This window comes from Balaenoptera physalus, assembly GCF_965194825.1.
Source record: "Balaenoptera physalus genome assembly, chromosome: 4".
NCBI lineage: Eukaryota > Metazoa > Chordata > Mammalia > Artiodactyla > Balaenopteridae > Balaenoptera > Balaenoptera physalus.
The window spans coordinates 33879746-33902469 of NC_138891.1; the positions used below are offsets into that span (position 1 = coordinate 33879746).

At 35.6% G+C, this 22724-nt stretch overlaps 1 long non-coding RNA gene across 1 annotated transcript in view; it reads left to right on the forward strand.

The window, feature by feature from the left end:
* Positions 1–22724, forward strand: part of LOC309659735 — a 73200-nt gene that overhangs the window by 30643 nt on the left and 19833 nt on the right. The window contains exon 1 of the long non-coding RNA XR_014262925.1: positions 1–22724. This exon is cut by the window's left edge and continues 30643 nt beyond it; it is cut by the window's right edge and continues 10549 nt beyond it. This is a non-coding gene — a long non-coding RNA (uncharacterized lncRNA).

Genomic DNA, 22724 nt, shown 5'->3' on the forward strand with positions numbered 1-22724 from the left:
CCCCAGCGCTCGCATTACCGCCTGGACCATCCCCACCCCACCTCCGCAGTCTGTAGAAAAATCGTCTTCCACAAAACCCGTCCCTGGTGCCAAAAAGGTTGGGGACTGCTGTCTTAAATCACTCATACTTCAAATACCAGAGATAATTTATTAGAATTTGACATATATCTCTGTAATCTTTCTAAACAAATACTGTATAAATCCATTGAAATCTATTAATCATATATTTGGGATTATACCAAAGATATAGTTTTGTGTGAATACTACTTTTTAATTTAACTGTAATATAATGTTAAACCTGGTTTAATGTTTAATATGTCATTAAACCAGGGTATTGTGTACACAAGTATAGGCTGGGCACTGCACAATTCTAAAAGATACTCACTTAGACAATGACACACTTCCTGGAGTTGTGTAATATGACAGCCATTGTTAAGCATTCTTAGAATACATTTGAAATGGCCACACAATTGCTCATTCTTTATTAAATACTAGTCTACTGCTGGATGTTTAACTTGTTTCCATTCTTGTTGTTATAAATAATGCTATATGAAATGATCTGTGTGAAAATATTTGTATTCATTGTTCATTAATTTAAGGAATATCCTTAAAAGTAGAATATATATAAGTCAAAGGATAGGCATATTTTAAAGATTCTCTACACATATTGAAATGTATGTCAAATGCTTTAGACTAATTTCTGTGGAAATTAGTCTAAATTTCACTTCCTTTCCTTAACCCTGCATGTTCATCATAGTTCCCTTGGTTTCAAGTAAAAGAAATTTATTTCAATTAGAAGAAAAATTTATATCTATATATGTGTGTGTGTGTTTGAAACATACAAGAAAATATCACAGAACCCAAGGCACTCAGGTCTCGTGAAGAAATGGAACCAGGAACTCAAAGTCATTAGGAAATTAAGCAGTACTAAAATCTCACCTGTCTCTGCATTTGCGTATTATTCTCCACTCTTTATCCCTTCCTCTTTTGGAATTTTCCACGGTCAAAAATATCCACATCACAGCTCACTTTTTATCTCCACTCAGTTGGTCAGTCCAGATCAAAGTAGCATCTTTGATCTATGTTACATGTTCCTAGGAGGTAAACTTGATTGACTTTTCTTAGGCTAATTGTTTCTTCTCATTCCGTTGATAACAATAAACATTGAAGAGCCATGTAGCACAAAGATGACTATGACAGCCCATCACAGGAAGGAATTTCTAAGAGAAAGGCAAGCACTATGATGTGTACAGACACTGTAAATGTCTGGGACTCTTATTTCAACTACAGCTGTCCACTTGTTTATGTATTGACCTTTCTTGTAAGCTTTCAGAGAAAGAGAGAGAGTGGGAGAAAGGAAAGTGGGGGAAGGGAGAGAAGGGAAGAGAAGGAAAGAGAGAATTGTGTGGCTAAAACTCATCTGAAATCACTTATGTAATCCACTCTTTTTTTTTTTTTTAATCCAAACAGGATCTTTTCCTTAAAATGTAAGTGGATCTAGAATATGGATGTATGGATATCACATTTGTTTCATTATGGGATGCCAACTCTCACAATTTCTCGAATTTCCACTGATTTTACCTTAAAGTCTTTCTATAGAGAGTTCCTTTGGGAAACATTTTTTTGGATACTCTTTCCTAAGACTAACACTCATTTATGGAATACCCAAGAATAATTCTGAAACTACCCAAGAGCTCTAAAGAGCAATATATTGTTGTGGCAGCTAATGTAGGAATTATTCTGCTTCTTACTGAACTGTCATTGTCCCCTGTTTTAGTAACCTGATGGCCCTATCTTCTCTTTTCCTTTCTCCCTGAAGCAACAACCTTGTAACCAATTACCATCAATCCCTTCTGTTGTGTTGCACATTTCACAGCACAGGCATTAAATAGCACTGGCTTATCTCCTCCATGTAGGACAGGGATGGGACTCATAGTCCCATGTTTGTTTTTCCCTCAGAAATTGGTGGAGTAACTGCTGGTTGCCTGGGTGAATGAAAGGAGAGGTAGAAAGACAGTGGGATTTTCCATTCTGTGCTGTATTTAATATTCTCTTATAATATCTAAAATCAAATACAAAATTTCTTTGAATCCATCCTTCCCCAAGAGAAACATGTATTTTCCATTATCTTAATTTGACTATTTCATGTAAACTAATATTTGAGCTTATTACGTTAAAGACTATTTATCCATTGCTTGCAATCTCTGAGTTACTTAAGAAAGTATCTTCCATTAACTTGACAATAAAAAAACATTGTCAAATAAATTATTTCTCCCTAATCTGGGAGGCTCAATATTATTTTACTTCCTCATCTTGGAATAATTAATATGCTTAAAATAAGGAGAAAAGGCACTTAAAGCAACTTTAAATTGGCACCACAGTTTCATTTTTAAAAATAGAGGAAAAGATTTTGATTAGAACTTTATCTTAAAAAACGAAACCAAAATTGTAAAAATGTGATAAAATATAATCGAATATTTAACTAAATTTAGTTTTTAATTGCAAACATGGTTCAATTCTTAGAGAAGACAAAGAACATTGTTTTCTCCTTGGTATCATTAACAGACAAATTTGTACTATTGCTTGATAATGTATTCTGCACAAAACATTTTATTTTTTGGGTATAATAATAAGGAGGATTATTTTGCAAATATGTATGTGCTTAATCAATTTTTTCAAAGATCTCTCGTAAGACTTTGATTTTTAAATCATTCTCTTTGAAACTCCTATCCTGTCCTCATCCCTGTTAACTTTTTCTTCTTCTCCCATTGTTAACTGCTCATTTGCCAGTGGCTTTAAATGAGATCTAAGTATTTCTCTAATAACCCTTTCATGGTTTCCATGGAATCCTGTACTTTTTGCAAAGCCTGAAGTTTCATTTGGCAGTAAATTTGCACTATATTGGCCTTGAAAACATCCAAGAATAGAAACAGGCCAAACCACAAAGAGAAGGGAAGTCGCAGGAGAGGGCTAAATTGATTCTACTATTAAAGCAAGATGGAGGTTAAAAGATGTTTGAGGGGAAACAATTTTCATGTCGTTTGTTCATTCATGAATTTTATTTTTTTTTGATTCTCTATGTAATCTTAGAGTGCAAGTCCTTGGAAAACAAAGACACAGATAAAAAGCTACCCTGTGTATAAGAAAAATGAGGTACCATTCAATTCAGTTGACTACCCAAATCCCTTAGAGAATTAAGAAAAAACAGCCAGCTCCACATTTCTTAGTTTAGCCTAACTTTACAGATCTTCACAGATTTGTGTAGATTATGCAGCCAAAAGTCCTATGAAATAATTTGTAAAATAACAGTCCAAGCAGTTGAATATATTTATATTGTACCCTGGGTACTATTTGGGCTGGTTCCAGGCAACGCTGTGATCTAAAATGAGAAGATATTGGTGCTTACTGTCCTCCAGTTTCCATTAGGTAATTTTCTTAGGTGCTTCAATGCTTGCTCTCTTTCTTTCCTACCCTTCCAATCCTGCTTTTCTGGTTATCAGTGGTTGCATAACGAACCACACCACAAGCTAATGGCTTAAAACAATAATGTATTATTATCTCTCATGATTCTGTGGGTTTATTGGGTCGACCGGGTGGGTCTCACTTTGCAGTCTTATATGTAGTTACGGGCAGATGTCAGCTGGGCTGCAGTCATCTAACTCTGTACTAGCTGGACATCCAAAATGACTCATTCACACAGTCGGTAATTAATGGCTGTCAGATGGGAGCTCAGCTAGGACTGTTGAGCAGAGCACCTACTCTTGCCCTCTCTGTGTTGCTTGGGCCTATAGCCATGCCTTCTTCTAGGAAACTGAAAAGTAATGTAGGTTAACCTGTTAATAACTACTGAGTGTTGCCTAACATTGGCAAAATATTTGTCTTCCAGTAGTTTTCTCATGGCAAATGATTTGACTCAAAATAACTTTATGAAGAGAGAAATTTGGGGAAGTTTCAAAATGTACCACAAATAGCAAATGGCTTCTTAAGGGCCATATAGTAAACTCAGTGATATACACATAGTAACTCATTTAATCTTCCAGCAATCCAATGAATTAGGTGTTATTTGTATAGCCATTTTACGGGTAAGGAAATTAATGCTTGGAGGCAGTAAGGGACTTGACAAATGTTTCATGACTGTTAAGAATTTCTTGGATTTCTTCCCAGATGTGTATGGTATTCAGTAGTTGTTCTCAACCACAAAGAATATTGCCTCCCAGCCTTACAAAATCTGTCTCTATTCCCAAGAATGTAGAAACATTCTGAATTTCTTTTTCTTCTAGTGTTTCACAAGCCATTAAACTTTCATCATTTTATGAGATAATCAAATAAGATACCAAACTTAATTGACCTTAACTCATCCTACCCCTCACCATAGACACAGTGGGATATATAACAGTGGGATGGAAAAAATAGTGAAATAAGTAGATTATATTTAACACACATATTCAACACACATATACGTATGTACAAACACCACACACGCACACAAACACACACTTTTAAAGAAACAACCAGCAGAACCTTTAAATTTGGAGTCTGTCAAATTACCCTGCTTCAGTCAGAGCAGAAGTATCTCTCATTTACTCAAATTACCTAGTACATTTTGGAACCAGGGCTCAAAATTAGCCTCAAGTTGAACTATAAAGTGGCTGCACTGACAATATTTCCTTATTAAGAAGTACAGGGGAAAAATAAAAGAAATACAACAAAAGATTTCAAATATGTCCGGAATCTTTGTCTTAACTTACAGGAAATTCTCAGTTCTACTGATATTGCATGTATTTATTATCGTCTGGAAACATCTCCTGAGATTTACTCTCCTCTCATTTTCAGTCCATATGTTTTAGGTGCAGCTGACCCACCCTTCAGTTCTAGGGGTGAAACATGACCTGGAACTTTCCAAAAGAATGTTTCCATGGCTCCAATAATCGATTCAGAGGTAAGCATGTGACAAAGCCCCAACAATCAGAGTCTTCACAAAGATTTTTGCAAGAACTCTTAGGCTGAAAGCACTCCTTCTTTGCTCTGTGAAAGCTAATTATGAGAAGATATAAGCCAAGGCTTACCCTGGGCTATCACTAAGCAGTGGCAAATTGTCCTCATTAATTCCTCCCCTCCTTGCATGCATGCCCTTTACAATGTAACTTTGCTACCGCTTCCATCAAGAGATAAAGTTTTTAAAAATTATGTAGAAAGAGTTTGCCTGTGAATAAATTCATTAAGAGTAAAGCAAAAAGAGATAAGGAGAAAGAGGGAGACAAAGAAAGTGAGAGAACTAACAACTTCATTTATGGTCCTGTATCTAGCCATGTATGAAGTACATCCCTGGATTTTATAGATTTATGAGAAGATAAAATCTATTTTCACTTAAACTATTTGAAATGAGGTTTCTGTCATCTGTGCCCCAATAGATCTTGGCTTACTCTCCAAATTATGTGTTCTTACCAACCTCAAGTTAAAATTGCATAATTAATTTAAGATGTAGAAATAATGAAATATTTGAGGTAAGCATCAAGCAGTAATTACTATCTATATATGCATTAACTATTAAATGTAATAGTTATATTTATATATACATGGGTAACATTAAAAAAATTGTTTAGGTAAATATAAATATAGAGATACGATTCTCTATTACTTTTTCCTGATATTAGCAGATGTATTAATATATTATTCATGGAAACATTTGAAATTTATTTTACATATATGTATGTATATATGTATGATTCTCTATTGCTTTTCCTGATATTAGCATATCTATTAGTAAACTTTATAGCTAGTACCCTCAAATTCCAAACTCATATTATTTTTAGTTACTGCCCAACTTCTTGACCCATCCTGAACTATTGAAATACACCTAAATTATGGAAATTCATACTTTGCCTACTTCACATATATTAACTATAGCTTTTTACAGTTTTTTGATTCTTCAGTGCCTTCATACATTTTTAGTCACTCAACGAATATTCACTGAGTATATTTTTTAAATGTTTACTGAGTATATGTCATATGCCAGACACAATTCAAGTACTAGAAACATCTTAATGAATAAGATATATAAAGTCCATTTTCACACACAGCTTAAGTTTTATTGAGGTTGAGAAACAATAAGCAAATAAATGATTAAATAATATAATTTATACATCTTGATAGATGTTAGGAAGGACAAGGGGATAAAGTGACAGAAAGAGAGGTGGCATTTTGGGTGGCCAAGGAAGACCTCTCTGAAGTGGTGACATTTTAGCAACATAGACCTAAATGAATTATGAGAAGGAGCCAACGATGAAAGTATCTGCTTAATAGTGTTTCCAGAAAAGGGAATAGCAAGTTGTCATTTAAACTAAAATAGAAAAAATACGTACATAGATAGATTCTGCATATAGAAATACACAGATTTTTACATCACTTTTATCTTCTCTAAAAGTATTATTTTTTAAACATATACAATGTGGAGTATGATGTGATTAGATAGCACTCCAAAATATTACCACTAGGTTAAGGTTTAATAACATTATATAGGAAGTATCATGGCACTATGGAAATGAAAGATCTGTTTTAACACGATTCCAAGCAAGAAGTAAGTCTTCCTATTTAAAGAATTTGCATAAGTCCCCCCACCCTTCATGATCAATACAGAGACTACATTCGTCCAAAAGAATTCTGATACCTCAGGGGGAAACGGTTATCAAAGGGATTGTAGGAAAAATTATGCAGATTAGAGTGACTTTCCTTTTCCCTTTCTTCCTTTCTGTCCCTAAACAATTCTGTAGAAAATCCATTAGGTAGTACCAAGCAAGGTAAACATAGGGGCCACGGTGTCAGAGTCCGAGAATATTAAGGAGGGCATCTGTGAGGAGGGGAGATGGTGATTCAAGCCTGACTGAGGTGAGGAGGTGTATTAGTCTGCTGTGGCTGCTGTAACAAAATACCCTAGGCTGGGTAGCTTAAACAAAGACATTTATTGATCACAGTTCTTGAGGTTGAGAAGTCCAAGATCAAGGTGTCAGACCACTTGGTTCGTAGTGAAGATACTCTTCCTGTCTTGAAGATGGCCACCTTCTCACTGTGTCCTCAAATGGCAGAGAAAGAATGATCTCTCTCTCTTCTTTCTTTTCTTATAAAGTCACTAATCTGATCCTGAGGGCCCCACCTTCATGACCTCAATTACCTCAATAACCACAATTACCTCCCAAAGGTCCCATCTCCAAATACCATCACACTGGGAGGTTAGAGCTTCAACATGTGAATTTAGAAGGGACACAGTTCAGTTCATAGCAAGAGGATATCCACAAAGGGGTGAGCTTCAAGAGAGAGGGCAGCCCACCTTAGGATGACAAAGCCCCAAAAGAGTAAGCAGTGTTTCCTTACATGGGTGGGGGGTGAGTATCCCATTATGTGGTGTTAGCATCCAAGCAGAGTCAGGTGTGTGTTCCCATGGGAAGGGAGGACAACAGACTGCTGGTTGTCCAAGCTCAAGAAGGATGGGGAGGGTATACCATTAGGAGACAACCCTGACAGAGGGTCAGAAGCCAAACAGTTTGAGGAGAACATCTGTCCAAGGATGGTGGTGGCCATCTGATAGGAGGTGTTGAAATCTGAATGGAGTGAGCAGAATATCTGCATGGGAAAAGGACCAGTGACAGTGATGACTTTGCACAGCATATTAGAGCCCAGTGTGAGCGACGAGGGCATGCAGATTGGATATAGTAGCATGACATTTAGAAATTGGATATATAAAAATAATTGATCAAATAAATATATTGAGGATAATGAGAACCTAGTTTCTCAATGTCATACCAAAAAGTTACAAATAAGAAAAGGGAGAAAACTAGAATGAACTCTGTGGTGTTGCATTGGAAGTGGAGATATTGATGTGAACTATTAATATTCCAGATAGATAAACTATTTATGGATGTAAATGTAAATCAATATGTAAATATATATCCCTACCTATTATAAATATTTATATTTTTACCTACTCTGGATATATTCCCTACCTCTCTCCACTGAGAAGCTTGAAATCAGCAATCTCCAATAGTAATGAGCATACCTCTCACTCAGATTTTGGTTTCTAAATACCATTGTCCACTTAAGGGAAGCACAACTCTCTGGACAAATAATTCAATCTGTGACTGGGCAGAGAAATTAGAAGATGAGCCTGGGAAATTTTGTTGCATCAGAAAGAAGGAAATTCTCAGAAAATGGTGGAGAAATATCAAAAGTACAAAGATGGTACCTTCAAAGGGGAGCCAATAAGGAAATGTGGGACAATTTTAACATTATAATAAATATGAGAATATTGGACTGCAGCCTATTAAATAAAACAAGAATCTATCAATCCATAGTGGTATGAATAAATGAATAAATTAAAATTTTGCTGGGAAGTGGAATCTTTACCTAGCCTCAAAGTACCTCCCCCACAAAATACTTATTATTTATAAAGGGGAAAAAAAAATGTAACTTCATGGTAAGGAGCCTGGCAGATACCACCTAAATCAAGTGATCAAAATTAACATCGCCAGTAATGGAACAAATCAAAACCATGTGTCACCTGATAGGATGAAAGGAGAAGAATGCAGGGTCACTTTTGTGATGTGCCTGCCTAAGTTGCATAACCTTGATTTAATCATAAGGAAAACATGACAAACCAAACTGAGGGACATTCTACCAAATAACAAGCGTATAATATTCAAAAATGTCATGGTTGTGAAAATCAAGAAAAGACCAAAGAACTATTGCAGACTCAAGGAGTTTAAAGGATCTTGACAACTAAATATCATGCAAGATTCTGGACTGGATTATTTTCTTATAAAGGACTTTATAGAGACTATTGACAGAACTTGAATGGAATCTGAGGATTAGATAGTAGTAATGTATCAATGTCAGTTTCCTGGAGAGCTGTATTGTGGTTATGTAGGAGACTGTCTTTGTTCTATACTAACATGTTCAGGGGTGATGGGACATCATGTTGGTCTCTCAGTCTCAAATTGCTCAGGAAAATGTTATTTGGATTATTCCTGCAATTTTTATAAGCTTTAGATTGTTTAAAAATAAAAATATTCCCCCCCCGGACTTATTTATTAACTAAAAGTTTGTACCTTTTGACCAACTTCATCCATTTTGCCCCCCCAACCCCCCACCTGTAGCAACCACCAATCTCTTTTCTGTATACATGAGTTTTTTAAGACTCCACATATATGTGAAATCATATGGTATTTGTCTTTCTCTTTTTGACTTATTCCACTTAGCATAATGCCCTCAAAGTCCATCCATGCTGTTGCAAAAGTCAAGGCTTCATTTTTAATGAGTGAATGATATTCCATTATATATATATATATATATATATATATATATATATATATATACATTTTTATCCATCCATCAAGTATTTTGATTAGCTATGGTCACCAGTTGTTATAGGGAATATAAAGGTAAATAAAACATTCTCCTACATTAAAGGCAGAATATTGAGGAGAAACAATACATTTATGCAAATAATTTTAAGACAAGGCAACTATTATTATACGCAGTACAATAAGGGAGTGACTAAAGAGTTTTGGGGTCTAAGAAATTGTAAATTATTGAGATTCTAATCCACGTGAAGATAATGAGAACTTGATTGGAAATGATAATCTATAACTAAAAAGGAAATTTTTTTTTTTTGCTTATGTGTATTTATTTTATTAACATTACTGTGTACCAGGCACTGCACTAGACTCTTAGAATAAATAGTACATAAACCTTGCCATCAAGCATTTAGGTTCTAGCAGAAAATGGGTTTCTAAAATGCTTCAATTAGGGAATTCCCTGGGGGTCCAGTGGCCAGGACTCCAAGCTTCCACTGTGGGAGGCAGGGGGCGGGTTCAATCCCTGGTCAGGGAACCAAGATTCCCACAAGCCATGAGGCTGGGGAAAAAATTTAATTAAATGCTTCAATTAAAAAAAAATTTTTTTATATATACCAAAAAAGGAAGCAGTGCAAATGTTAGTTAGAAATAATAAAAATATGACCATCCGACTTGAGAAAGAGAACAATAGCTATAGTGTTGAATCTCCCTGTGTAATTGTAAGTGTCCCATGACCACCACCACCCTCCCAACCAGGTAACCACTATTCTGAATTTTGTGCTTGGGATTCCCTTTTATTTTCTTGATAATTTTTTGTCACTTTTATAGACTTATCTTTTTACCCCATTGGTATCCTTAAACAATATACAAATTTAGTTTTGCTTATTTTTAAACCTTGTTTAAAAATCATAATGTATGTGTTCTTCCTCAACTTGTTTGTTCCATAGTTTCTGAGATTAACCCATGTTGATACTGGAAGCGGTTCATTCATATTGGCTGCTGTATAGTATTCAAGTGTATGAGTAGAGCATAATTTATTAATCCATTCGCTGTCAATGAACATTTGGGAAATTCTGATTTTTTCCTTTTATACATAATATGGCTTTGAATATTCCTGTACCTGTTCCCCCAGGCACATGTGCTAGGGATCTTCTATGTGACGTTATATGCCTAGGAGCGGAACTTTGGGGCATATGTTAAGAGAATGATCAGCTTCAGAAGATAACCCAAATTTGTTTTCCAAAGTTTTTGTAACAATATACATAGTCCCCAGCAGTTTATGAGAATTCTCTACTCCACATTCTCACCAACACTTGGTACTGTTATATTATTAATGAAATCAAGCACATTTTCAATCAATGTTCATTGGCCATTGAGTTTCCTCTTTTGTGAAGGGCCTGTTAAAAACTTTTGCCCATTTTTCTATTGGGTGGTTTTTTTCTTATTGATTTGAAGGAGTTATTCACGTATTCCTGAAAACAGCTTTGTGAATACATAAATGGTGCGAATATCTTTGCCAAATTGGTGGCTAGATTTTAAACTTTCTTTGAGGGGGTCTTCTGATGAAAAGGGGCCCTTAATTTTTGTGGGGTTGAAATTTTTAACTTTCCTTTTATGCTTTGTTTATTTTGTGTCTTGTTTAGGCAATAAGTTCTATTTGGAGCTCATATGATTTGTTCCCTAAAATTTTAAAAGACTGTTTTCCCTTTATATTTGAATACTTAATCCATACAAAATGGATATGTATCATGTGAAGTAAGGAGCCAGTTTCATTTTATGCAATTGTTGAATCAATTGTCAAGCATCTTTAGTGAAAATTCCACCCTATTTACATTGATCTGTGATACTGATATATATTGAGTATTTACCTATGTCTGCTTCTGCTCCTGGGTTCTCTATTTTCTCCCAATGGTCTATCCCTGGCCCAGTACCATGATGTCCTAATTACCTTAAATTTATATTAATAGTTTACAGGAGAAATCACTCCCTACTCCATCATGTCATTATTTCACTTTGTTTCCTAGCTATTCTTGACCCTTGTTCTTCCACATTAATTTTAAAATAAGCTTGTCAATTCCATGAAAAACCTTGTAGTAATTTTGGTTGGAATTTTATTGACTATAGAGATCAGTTTGGTGAGAACTATTATCTCTAAGATGTCTAGTTTGCCTATGGCGACTAAGTTACAGCTCTCCATTTATTTAGTTTTTGTAATCCCCTTAAGTTTTTTTTAAAGTCTTTATTAATCCCAGTCAATAAGTTTTTTTTAAGTCTTTATTGAATTTGTTAATATTGCTTCTGTTTTATGTTTTGGTTTTTTTATAGAGACTATTGACAGAACTTGAATGGAATCTGAGGATTAGATAGTAGTAATGTATCAATGTCAGTTTCCTGGATAGCTGTATTGTGGTTATGTAGGAGACTGTCTTTGTTCTATACTAACATGTTCAGGGGTGATGGGACATCATGTTGGTCTCTCAGTCTCAAATTGCTCAGGAAAATGTTATTTGGATTATTCCTGCGATTTTTATAAGCTTTAGATTGTTTAAAAATAAAAATATTTTTTAAAAAATCAAGTGACAACTGTAAAATCATTCAGCAACACCTAGTGATAACAATATAAGAGTAAGAATTATAATTAGTAATTAGAGCTGGGCAGCAGCAAGAAACGATCTCAGCACAAACCACAGAGGTATAATACGAAGATCTTCAGTGATCCAAAGTAGAAAAGCCCACTCTGATAAGGTCACCCTATTATCTATACTGGGTTAGGTTGTCCACAGCAGGCTCTTAATCCTCGGTGTGGAAGAATTGGAAATTAATATCAGATCCTACCATACAGATTTTGGACTTTATTATAAATTCTATGTTGTTCTCTCTAAAATATGTGGTACAGTGATTCTAAACCACATTTTTGTCTTAAAATTCCTCAGTCCTCCATGAAACCACTCAGTATACATATTACCAGATTACATGGAAATATATATTTTAATATAAATTCCTGGACCAGAGGTTCATACATAAGCTCCAAGAGAGCAAAACTAGGAAAGTGGTTCCCCGTATAGAATTCTTTCTTAACACATAATAGTACTAATTTTGCTATCTATGATATTATATTGAAAAATACTTGGCTAAACTGAATGTGCTATGTATATTTATACAATAAAATTCCCAAATTAAGTCTACAAAACTTAATAATAAATGAAGATCTAATATAAACATTCTCTGGATTTTAGTGTAGGAGTAATGCTTCAATGTATGCTTAAGGATAAAAGTAATTAATAATAAATCACTCCACCCTCAAGAGTTGTAAATCTGTTTGCACTTGAAAATCTCCATTCTTCTAAACTACATCCTAGTGTTTCTTTGGAAAGTGATGAAATTTACACAAAATCAGAGGATTAAGTCTCCTTGACTCAACTTTGCTCTCCTGTAAAATGGGAGTTATCAATTTTAGTTGGAGGACAGACTAATTGAGGGATTAATTCTTGTTTGTCTAGTCCTTTGAAGATTAAGCATTACCCAATACAAAATTATTAAGCTTTATTCATCACTCTTAAAAGCCAAGCTTATCATAAATATAAACTCCCCATAATCAATCATTCATTTACAAGTAGAAACATATTAATTCTATATACAGAAATTGAAATAAAATGTAAGACCCCAATAACCCCCCCAGAAAATAGCAGCAGTTAGAATCAATGATTGTGACAAATATATATAGGGACAAACTACAGTCCCTAGCAAATTGTTTTATTTAGAAATACTATAAACATTGCAGAATGTACCAAAATCTATCAGATTTGTTGCATCCTCATTTTACTCTTATATAATATTGTGTTGCTTTTCTTAACTATTCCATAAATATAGATTGATGCTTAATCTGAACACAACTTCTTCAAGCTTCCGAAGCTTATATCAATTGATAGAATCTTCCTTTTATGTTAAATTTTTGCTTTAGCTTAATTTTTAAAATTTATTTGGAGACATTGGGAAAAATTATATCTATATGTACTGGAACTTCCAAAAATAATCTCTAAGTATTTCTCCTAGGTAGTATTTTTCTTGGTCTACCATGACAACAGATAAAATTCCACACTGAATCATGAACCATGGTGTGCTCTTGGACTAGTGCTAAACACATTTGTCAAAGAAGCAGGCCAACACTGTTTAAAGTAGCCATGTGATACCTCTTATTTTATTTTAGATGTTCAGAGGACTATGTAAACTAAATGACAATTTGTTTTATTTAAGACCAAACTGAATTCTTGGCTCCTTTCAGTGGAATTACATATGATATTTGAATATATCTACTGACTCACAAACCGGTCATACAAATGTTTATTGAAGGTCTTTCATAATCTCAACTCACTGATAGATGTTGGACAGGAGAGAAGAGAATTTTAAGCACACCACCGTGTTCCAAAAAGGATTCAAAATGCTTTACACGGATAAATAAAATAGAAGCAAGTTAGGGTCAAATAAAAATAAAAAAGAAGAAATATTAACAAGGGTAGAAGCATAACATGTTATATAATCAAGTGTAAAAATGTAAACTTCCTCCCCAACTTCATCCCATGCACCCATTCTCTTATATACTCACTCCAGTCACATCAGCCTCATATCAGACTTGTCAACTTACCAGCTCTTGGAACTTGCTCTTCCCTCTGCTATGTTCCTCACGCTTGGAATGTTGACCCTCTCAACTACAACAGTGCTCTACATTTATTCTGTTTATTATCCTTCATTACTGTCTTCAACGCACTTATCACTTTGGGAAATTATTCTTTATTTGATAGTTTGTGTGTTTACTGTCTGGTGAACCCATTAGAATGTTAGCTCCCTAATGACAGGAACTCCCCTTTCTGTTACTGTATGCTCAGCACTTAACACAACATCTAGTACATCAGAGGTGCTTAATAAAGGTGCTTGATAATTCAATATTTGTTGAATGAAGGCACTAAATGTAGAGCCTGTTATCATGTCATTCCCCTATTCAGCAGCCCTAAATATAACAGCAACAAGTCCAAATCTCTTTAAAATTGCCAACAATATAATGCCTCCATAATATGGCTCCATTCCACCCTCTGTATTTACCTTTTGACCTTTCTTTGACATCATTTGTCATGTTTGATCAACACTACCTTTCCCCAGGAATTTCCCACACACCCTGTATTTTCCCACAACAGGACCTTAGCCCACATTGTTTCCTCTTTCCATCTCTACCCATTAATATCACATCCATTCTTCCAGGCAGGGTGACAATATGACTTTTGTGAGCCTAGGTCACTTTGTCTTCAGGGGTCCCTTCCTGCATAAAAATATTAAAAATTATTGTGTTGGAATAAAGACAAATATATTCCTGGTTGAGTTCATTCTTATATATCTTATTACTATTATATTCAATTTTAAAGGAAATTAAAATTAAAGCATTTTATTTGTGGGCCCCTGAAAGTATCATGGGTCCTAGGCAGTATGCATTATTGTGCCCTTTGGGTTAGTTGACTCTTCTTCCAAGCACAATTTAAATGTCAACTCATCCTGGAAATCTTCTCTGAGCACACCCCCCAACGCACACACAGATACACACACGCACAATGTGCATTACTCTTTTCTCTCCTCCATCTTCATGGTACTTTCTGTGGGTCCCATTAATCTTAGTAACAGACTAGAAGCAAAATTGTGACTAATTCATCTTTATGCTCCTCAAAGTTTCCAACACAGAGCTTGACATCTTCTAAGCAACAATAATTGTATTTTGATTTGATATTTAATTCATGAACTAAGAATGTGGATTCTAATAGTTAAGGAAGTTTTCAGTAAAGAAGACAACTTTAGATGGCCCTAGACACACTGATGTGTCAGATCCTAGGCCATAAACTAATAAATCTGTATGATAGAAAGATTCTATGGATCACATCTACCAGAGTAGTAGGTGATGAATTTGGTTAGATAAATTGGGACCAGATAACAAAATACCTTGAATTTCACGTAGAGAATTAGGGTCTTGTTGCTGTAGGATATGGGGAGACCCTGCAGGTTCTTAATTAGGAAAGCAACATGATGACAATTGTATTTTTGCAAGATTTATCTCTGAGTTGGGCATTAAAGGGGTCAAAGCAGGGAAAGTCTGGAGGCAAAGAAACCAGAGAGATTATAGAAATGGGCCAGTATGGCTGGACTTTGTGCCAAGTTTTAGTTTTATTCTCTTTTTGCTTGGTTTTACTCTTGACTTTATTTCACAGTAAATACAGGCGTTCTTTTCAGGATATTCATTTTGTAAGCTACTTCTAAAGTTTTTAAAAAATGATCCTAAATATGACTTGATGTATGTTTCATCAGAAACATTAAATATTTTTTCCTCACGTGAAGCAATAAAGTTCTTTTAAATTTGCATTCTAATCAGTCAATAAACAAACGATTTTTGAACGAACAATGTAGGTAACATTGGTTTAGGTTTAGGCCATAGCAGATTCAAATGGAAAAACATAATAAAAGTAACTATTTTCAATAAAAGAATTTTAATTACCTTATTTTATCTAATTATATCAACAACCTATTGGTATTATATTAACCCCATTTTATAGACAAGGAAACTGATAAGTTATAACACTAAGAAGGGAATCTGCACATCTGACTTAGAACCCATCTGCCTTCCATCAATGTTCTCAAGGAAAGCAAAACCAGCTGAATTGTAAACAGGGAGACAAGAGTCCCTAGAGTAACCTATTACCAAAGAGAATGCAGGCATCTATCAGGAAAGCCTGGAAAAGTATAGTCCATCTTCTGAAAGAGGACATTAAAGAAAGAAATGAGTTTCATAGAGAGCATATATTTTCAAGTATATAAGATCAAGAAAAGACTTGATATGGTTAAAACAGAGATAGGGTGCAATTGTGTAAAGATATGATGCTCAGGTTTTCTTTTCCATCCACCTTGCGTAGAAGAAACAGAAGAGCAAGATTTTAAATTTTGCTCTCCATAGTATCTATCAATATGTAATGACTACCCACACCGCAGGAAGTTCCCTATATAAATGGGGCCAGGGATGATTGGTCAAGACTACACTATGTCAGGGTAGAAACAGGCCTTTGCCATATGCTATTGAATTTAATGCTCTCAAAAAATCATGAGGTAGTAATTGTTATTGTCTTCAAGTTGAACAGGCAGGAATCAAGCCCATACTACTAGTTCACTGGATTGGAGAGCCAGTGTTCAATCCCCAATTTGCCTAACTCTCTCCTACTATATTGTAAACTTCACTAAAATTAATTACCTGTAGGAAAGCCTTGATGCTGGAGTACAAATTCGTAATCGAATGTGTTCCAAATTATAGCTCACACTTCACCACAATGCAAAAGAGGTGAGTTCCTTACCAACTCTACTCACCATTGCTCAGTTACAAAGAATTAAAGATATTTAACATATATTAAAATAATTAAATAAACCCACCTTAATTCCATTCCTCTTTTTCTGTCAAAACCTTTTAAAGTATCTACTCTGTGCAAGTCTGTGTGCCTCATCCCCAGTTCTTTTCATAAACAAGTGGAAGTGAGAAGTAAGAAATAAGAGAGTTTATTTTTCTCTGGTTTTCCTCAGCTTCTGGTGAAATCCCATTTAAATATTTTGTGGTAAACTCATTCCTTTCCTAGCTTTCAGATAGTGAGCTTTTTAGTCATCGTTTTAAAAGGCCAACACATTTGTTAACTGGAGCAGTCATAGAGAGGCCAAGAGCAATAACTCTTATCATTTTATTCTGAGGGAGTGAACCTATTTTATACCATCTTTGGATGCAATGTAAATCTCAGAGAGAATCAGAAGCTAGTCTGTGTTTAAATTAATTAACTGAAGTCACCATGATACCTTGAGCCATATATTAAGCTTATTTAAAAGAATTCAGTAGAACATTCCAAAAGTGGTTACAGAACCAAACAAGAGACTGGGATCTTTTACTTTTAAAGGAAGTTATTTCTAATAGCATAAGCTAATAAAGTTCACCGTTTTTATTATTGGTATAGTATACTTTAGAGCCCCAACAATGAAAGAACACTGCAGTAATCCTCCTTACTAAGAGCACATTGTAAACTTGATTTCCCTTCAAAGTTTCTGTGAGAAGAACTAATATGATATTTTCTCCTGAAATAATAAAATATAGGGAAATAATATTTTTATATTAGAAAAAACTAGAATAATAACACACATTGATTTTAGGTGTTTTATGAAAGAACTGTCTCTTATAATTGGGATTGCATTATTCAAGTCTATTAGTAAAAATTTTCTTATTAGCTCTAACTTGGCTGTACAGGTATAGAAAAAAATATGCATTCATGGACCACTCAGTAGGTACTCTACATACATTACCATATTTTCTTAATACAGACCCTGGGGAATAGATATTACTGTTAACCCCACTTGATAAAGAAACTGAGGTTCAGAGGGGTCATCATTTGCTCAAGGTCGCTCAGCTTGCCAGCGGCCCAGCAGGCATTTAAACCTCTTTAACTGCTTGGCAAAGTTACTGTGTTTCTATTTTTTTAATTAACTTTATTGAAGTATAATTTACATATGATTAATGATATGCACATTAAGTGTATAGTTCAATGAGTTTTGACAAGTAGAGGCACCGTAACAAGAAAGATGTAGAACATTTCCACTATTCCCAAGTGGGTCCATTTGGTGCCAATATCCCACCCTTTTTACCTCTCTGACAATCACTAATCTGCTATCTCTAGAAATATTTTTTCATTTTATTGCACATGTGTTCTGTTTAACAAGACAGTTTTACACACAATGCCGAATTTGCATTTCTTCATTCTTTATGGTAGTTTGAAATGATACAGTTCTTCTTTTAATATCTGTTAATATTGCCAAATCTAAGTTTTAAACAGATGTATGGCAATTAATTAAGGCTTAATGGCAACAGGGAGGGGAAGAAAAGAGCCTATACATTTATTTTGTAAAATTAACTGAATGAAAAATTAATTCAAGAAATAGTAAATGCATTGAATATGGTCTTATGTGTACCAAAGTGGTGGTACCTGACTTCGAGGGGTGATCACTAGGTCCAGATGATCTGGACTTCAGAGTTGTGGAATCACCAGTCTTCTTTCTACCAGACATAGCACTTCCCATCTCCTTTACTCTCCTTCCTTTCTATCAGCTTCTCTGCTGTCTTCCTCACGGGGTACATGAGACTCACCAGACACCCTTAATCGTGGGCCATGAATCACTTGTTCTGACCTGTGATCCAGGAAGCAAGTGAGAAAACCAAGTTGCTACAAGGCTTGATAATCCAGGATGAGATAGTTTTAGTCTTTTATTATATGATTGGTGTGGTTTAATTGAAAGAAATAAATAATAACATAAATGGATGAAGTACTTTGAGTGGTAAATAGAAAAATTACAACATTCAGATATTCAAAGCAAATGTAGTTTTATTTTCTATGATTGATCTGATTTTCCTTTGAGAGCCTCGTCTCTTTGAGCAGTAAAAGGGAAAACCAAACACTCTTTAAAATTCCTGGACTATAATATTTCATCTCGTCTCCATCAAACTGTCTCTTCTGGTTGATTCTGTCTTTCTTGGGTAAGTCTTTTAGAAACCCTTTCTTTTTCCATGCATTTTGGAGACATTCTGTCTGGGTATAAATGAGCTTTCTTAGCTAGGTGGAGGTAGCAGAGAAGGAAACCCAAAGCCACAATGTTTTCAGGAAAGTGTCTCTCCACAATAGATGTTCTTTTCTCTTCGGATCAGGTTTTATCTCCTCTTTCCACAGTCTAATGGAGCACTTAGGTTTGGCTCTGACTTCCTCTTCTTTTCTGCATCACATCTTGCTTCTTCCCAGAGAACTTAGCCTCAAAACAGAATCCATTGCACACTGGGGAAGGAGTGCTAAGATCTAATTAGACCACTGGCTCCAGATCCCTGTGGAAGCTATAGAAATTTGAAAATTCTTTTTATATTGCAGCAACAGTAAAATTTTAAGGCTATTGTCTTGCTAACAACACAAAAATACATTGCAATTCAAAACTTAGTCCTGATGTTCTTCTCTCTCTCTCACCCTTTAGTTGTTGTTTTATTCTCTGATGTAACAATACTAATCTTCCTTGAGGCAGAGAGAAGCAATTTGGAGGCAATATGAAGGATTAGACCCAGGAACATTAAAAAGAAAAAATCATATTAATAGACATTTGAATTTATTACCATTATTGTATTTATAAATGTCATGGGAAAAAAAAAGAAAAAGAAGAGGAAAATATTATATCTTTGTTTAATATCATTTCATAGTGTACCTTCCTTCAGGGTTGAAACTTCATAGCCAAGCATTCAGAATTTTCCATAAAATTATCCATTTTATAACACACGTTAAACACGTGCAAAAGACAACAGATTAATCATTGTTTCTCTAAACAATGTCTACTTTTCTGTTTCCATATCTTTGCTCAAGCCATCTTCACTGCTTTTGATAAATATATCTGAAGCATTTTTCATTCATTTGGGTCCAGCTCAAATCTCATCTCTGCCATGAAGTCAGGCAATATTGATAAATCTGTCTTGTACTCCTGCATAATTCTATCATATATTATATCTCCATTATAACAGTTTCTCTTTTTCTGGTATGTATTAGTGATTCTTAATTGGCCTGTTTCCCACACTAAAGTGAGTGGCTGCAGGGCAGGAACTGTAAACAATTCACCCTGGTTTCACTTACAATACCAGCAAGGTGCCTTATACATTGTATGTGATATGTGGTATGCAATCATACATATCTGTGATGTTGGTTGAATGCAACTGGAGGGGGAAAATGTCTTCTAATTATTTATTTCTCATAAAATTCAAAAGAAGTATGTCTGTCCTTTTGGAACTAAAAAGAACGTAATATAGAAATTCTACCTATAGTCTGTATGACACAGAGGCCTTCCAAAAAGACAGAGAATTTCTTATTTTTAAAAAAAATGCGTTCCTAGCAACTAACAGATTGAAAGACTATTTGGAAATTTTACTTTAAAATTTCTACATTTTTGGAGGCAGGATCAAGATGATAGAGTAGGAAGATGCTGACCCACCTCCCCACATGAACACATCAAAGCTACAACTACATATAGAGCAACTCTCACAAAGAATGATCTGAAGACTAGCAGCACAGCTCTTCTACAACCAAGGCTATAAAGAAAACCACATGGAGTCTGGTAGGAGGAGAGGAGGAGCAATCTAGTTGGGACCTGCACCCATAGTGGGTGACCCAAAGGAGGACGAGATCCCACAGACTCCAGGATCCTCCCTAGAAAGTGAGGGGTTTGAGCCACAGATTAGACACTCCATCCCTGGTGTCTGATACCAGAAGACACACTGCCTTAGCTGGTTTGAAAACCAGCGGGGCTTTCCAGAGGGCTGTAGGAAACCAAGACTCCGTCCGCTCTTGAAGAGTGCACACAGACTTGCTTACTCTCAGTCCCAGTGCAAACACAATAGATTGAAAATGGTCTGGTGCTCTGGCTGGCCTGCCAGAACTGCCCCAGCACCCCACCCCCCTGCCAGTGCACACCAGCCTCCTGCTCCAGCCCCTCTTGCCCTAGTGCTGTTCCCTGCTAAGGCAGAAGCCACCATTGCCAGCAAAAGTGTTCACTGGAGAAGGAGAAAAGCCTGTCCAACCCTGGGCCTGCCTCTAACCAAGGCAGAGACTGCCATTGCTGTAGCACTCACACAACAGAGAAGGAGCAGGACCAGCTCAGTAGTGCAGCTCTAAATCTTCTGGCCCCAACCTCTCCTCTAATTAAGGCACACACACTGGGGAAAAGTGGAACCACCTCAGAAGTGCAGCCCTAAGCCTTCAGGTCCTGGCCACACCCCCAACCAAGGGCAGAGACTGCCATCACACCAGGGAGAAGCCCAACACCCTCAGGGCTTCTGCTCCAGGTCTGCAGGCTATGGCCCTTCCCCAGTAGGGTGGCAACCACCATTAAGCATAGGAGAAAACTCCAGCTGACACCTGGCTGTCTCTAACCCCTCCAACTTCAGCCCTACCTCTCACTAATGTGGTGGCTACCAGTGCACCCTGGGAGAAGAAGTAGCCTGTGCTCACTTCAGATCCAACTCTCCAACCAAAGCCACTGGGCATACACAGACTGTATAGGGATGGTCCCAAACAGGACATGCCCTCAAGATAGGTAACTATTTCACCTAATTGTGTAGAGACAAATAGAGAAAGTTAAACAAAATGAGAACTCAGAGGAATATGTTTCAAACAAAAGAACAAGATAAAACCTCAGAAAAAAACCCTAATGAAACAGAGATAAACTATTTACCTGATAAAGAGTTCAAAGCAATAGTAATAAAAATGCTAAGTGAACTCAGGAAAAGAATAGATGAACACAGTGAGAAATTCAATGAAAACTAGAAAATATTTTTTTTAAATCAGAGCTAAAGAATACAATAACTGAAATTTTAAAATACCCTAGAAGGAATTAATAGGAGATTAGGTGATACAGAAGAATACATAAGTGATCTGTAATATAGAATAGTGGAAATCACCATACCAGAACAGCAAAAAGGAAAAAAAAAAATTTATGAGGATAGTTTAAAGGAACTCTGGTCCTCTGGGTCAACATCAAGCATAATAGCATTTGCATTATAAGGTTCCAGAAAGAAAAGAGAGAGAGAAAAAGGTAGAAAATGTGTTTGATGAAATTATGGCTGAAAACTTCCCTAACCTGGAGAAGGAAACAGATATCCAGGTTTAGGAAGCACAGAGAGTCCCAAACAAGATGAACCCAAAGAGGCCCACACCAAGGCATATTATAATTAAAATAGCAAAAGTTAAAGAAAAAGAGAGAATTTTAAAGGCAGCAAGGGAAAAACAAGTAGTCACATACAAGGGAACAACCATAAGGCTATCAGCTGATTTTTCAGCAGGAACTTTGCAGGCCAGAAGAGAGTGGCATGATACATTTAAAGTACTGAAAGGGGAAAACCTATGAACTAGGATAATCTACCCATCAAGGTTATTATTCAGAAATGTAGGAGAGATAAAGAGTTCCCCAGACAAGCAAAAACTAAAAGAGTTCATCACCACTAAACCAACCTTACAAGAAACGTTAAAGGATCTTCATTCAATTAAAAAAAAAAGTCTGTAACAAGAAATAAGAAAATACAGGTAGGAAAAAATCCCACTGTTAAAGGAAAATATATAGTAAAGGCAGTGGATCAACCACTTAAATAAGCTAGTACAAAGGATAAAGGACACAAACTGTAAAATCAACTATAATTACAATAAACAGTTAAGGGATAAGCATAAAGATGTGAAATAGGACATCAAAAATACAAAATGTGGGGGGAGTAAAAAATGTATATCTCTTAGAGTGTGTTTGAACTTAAAT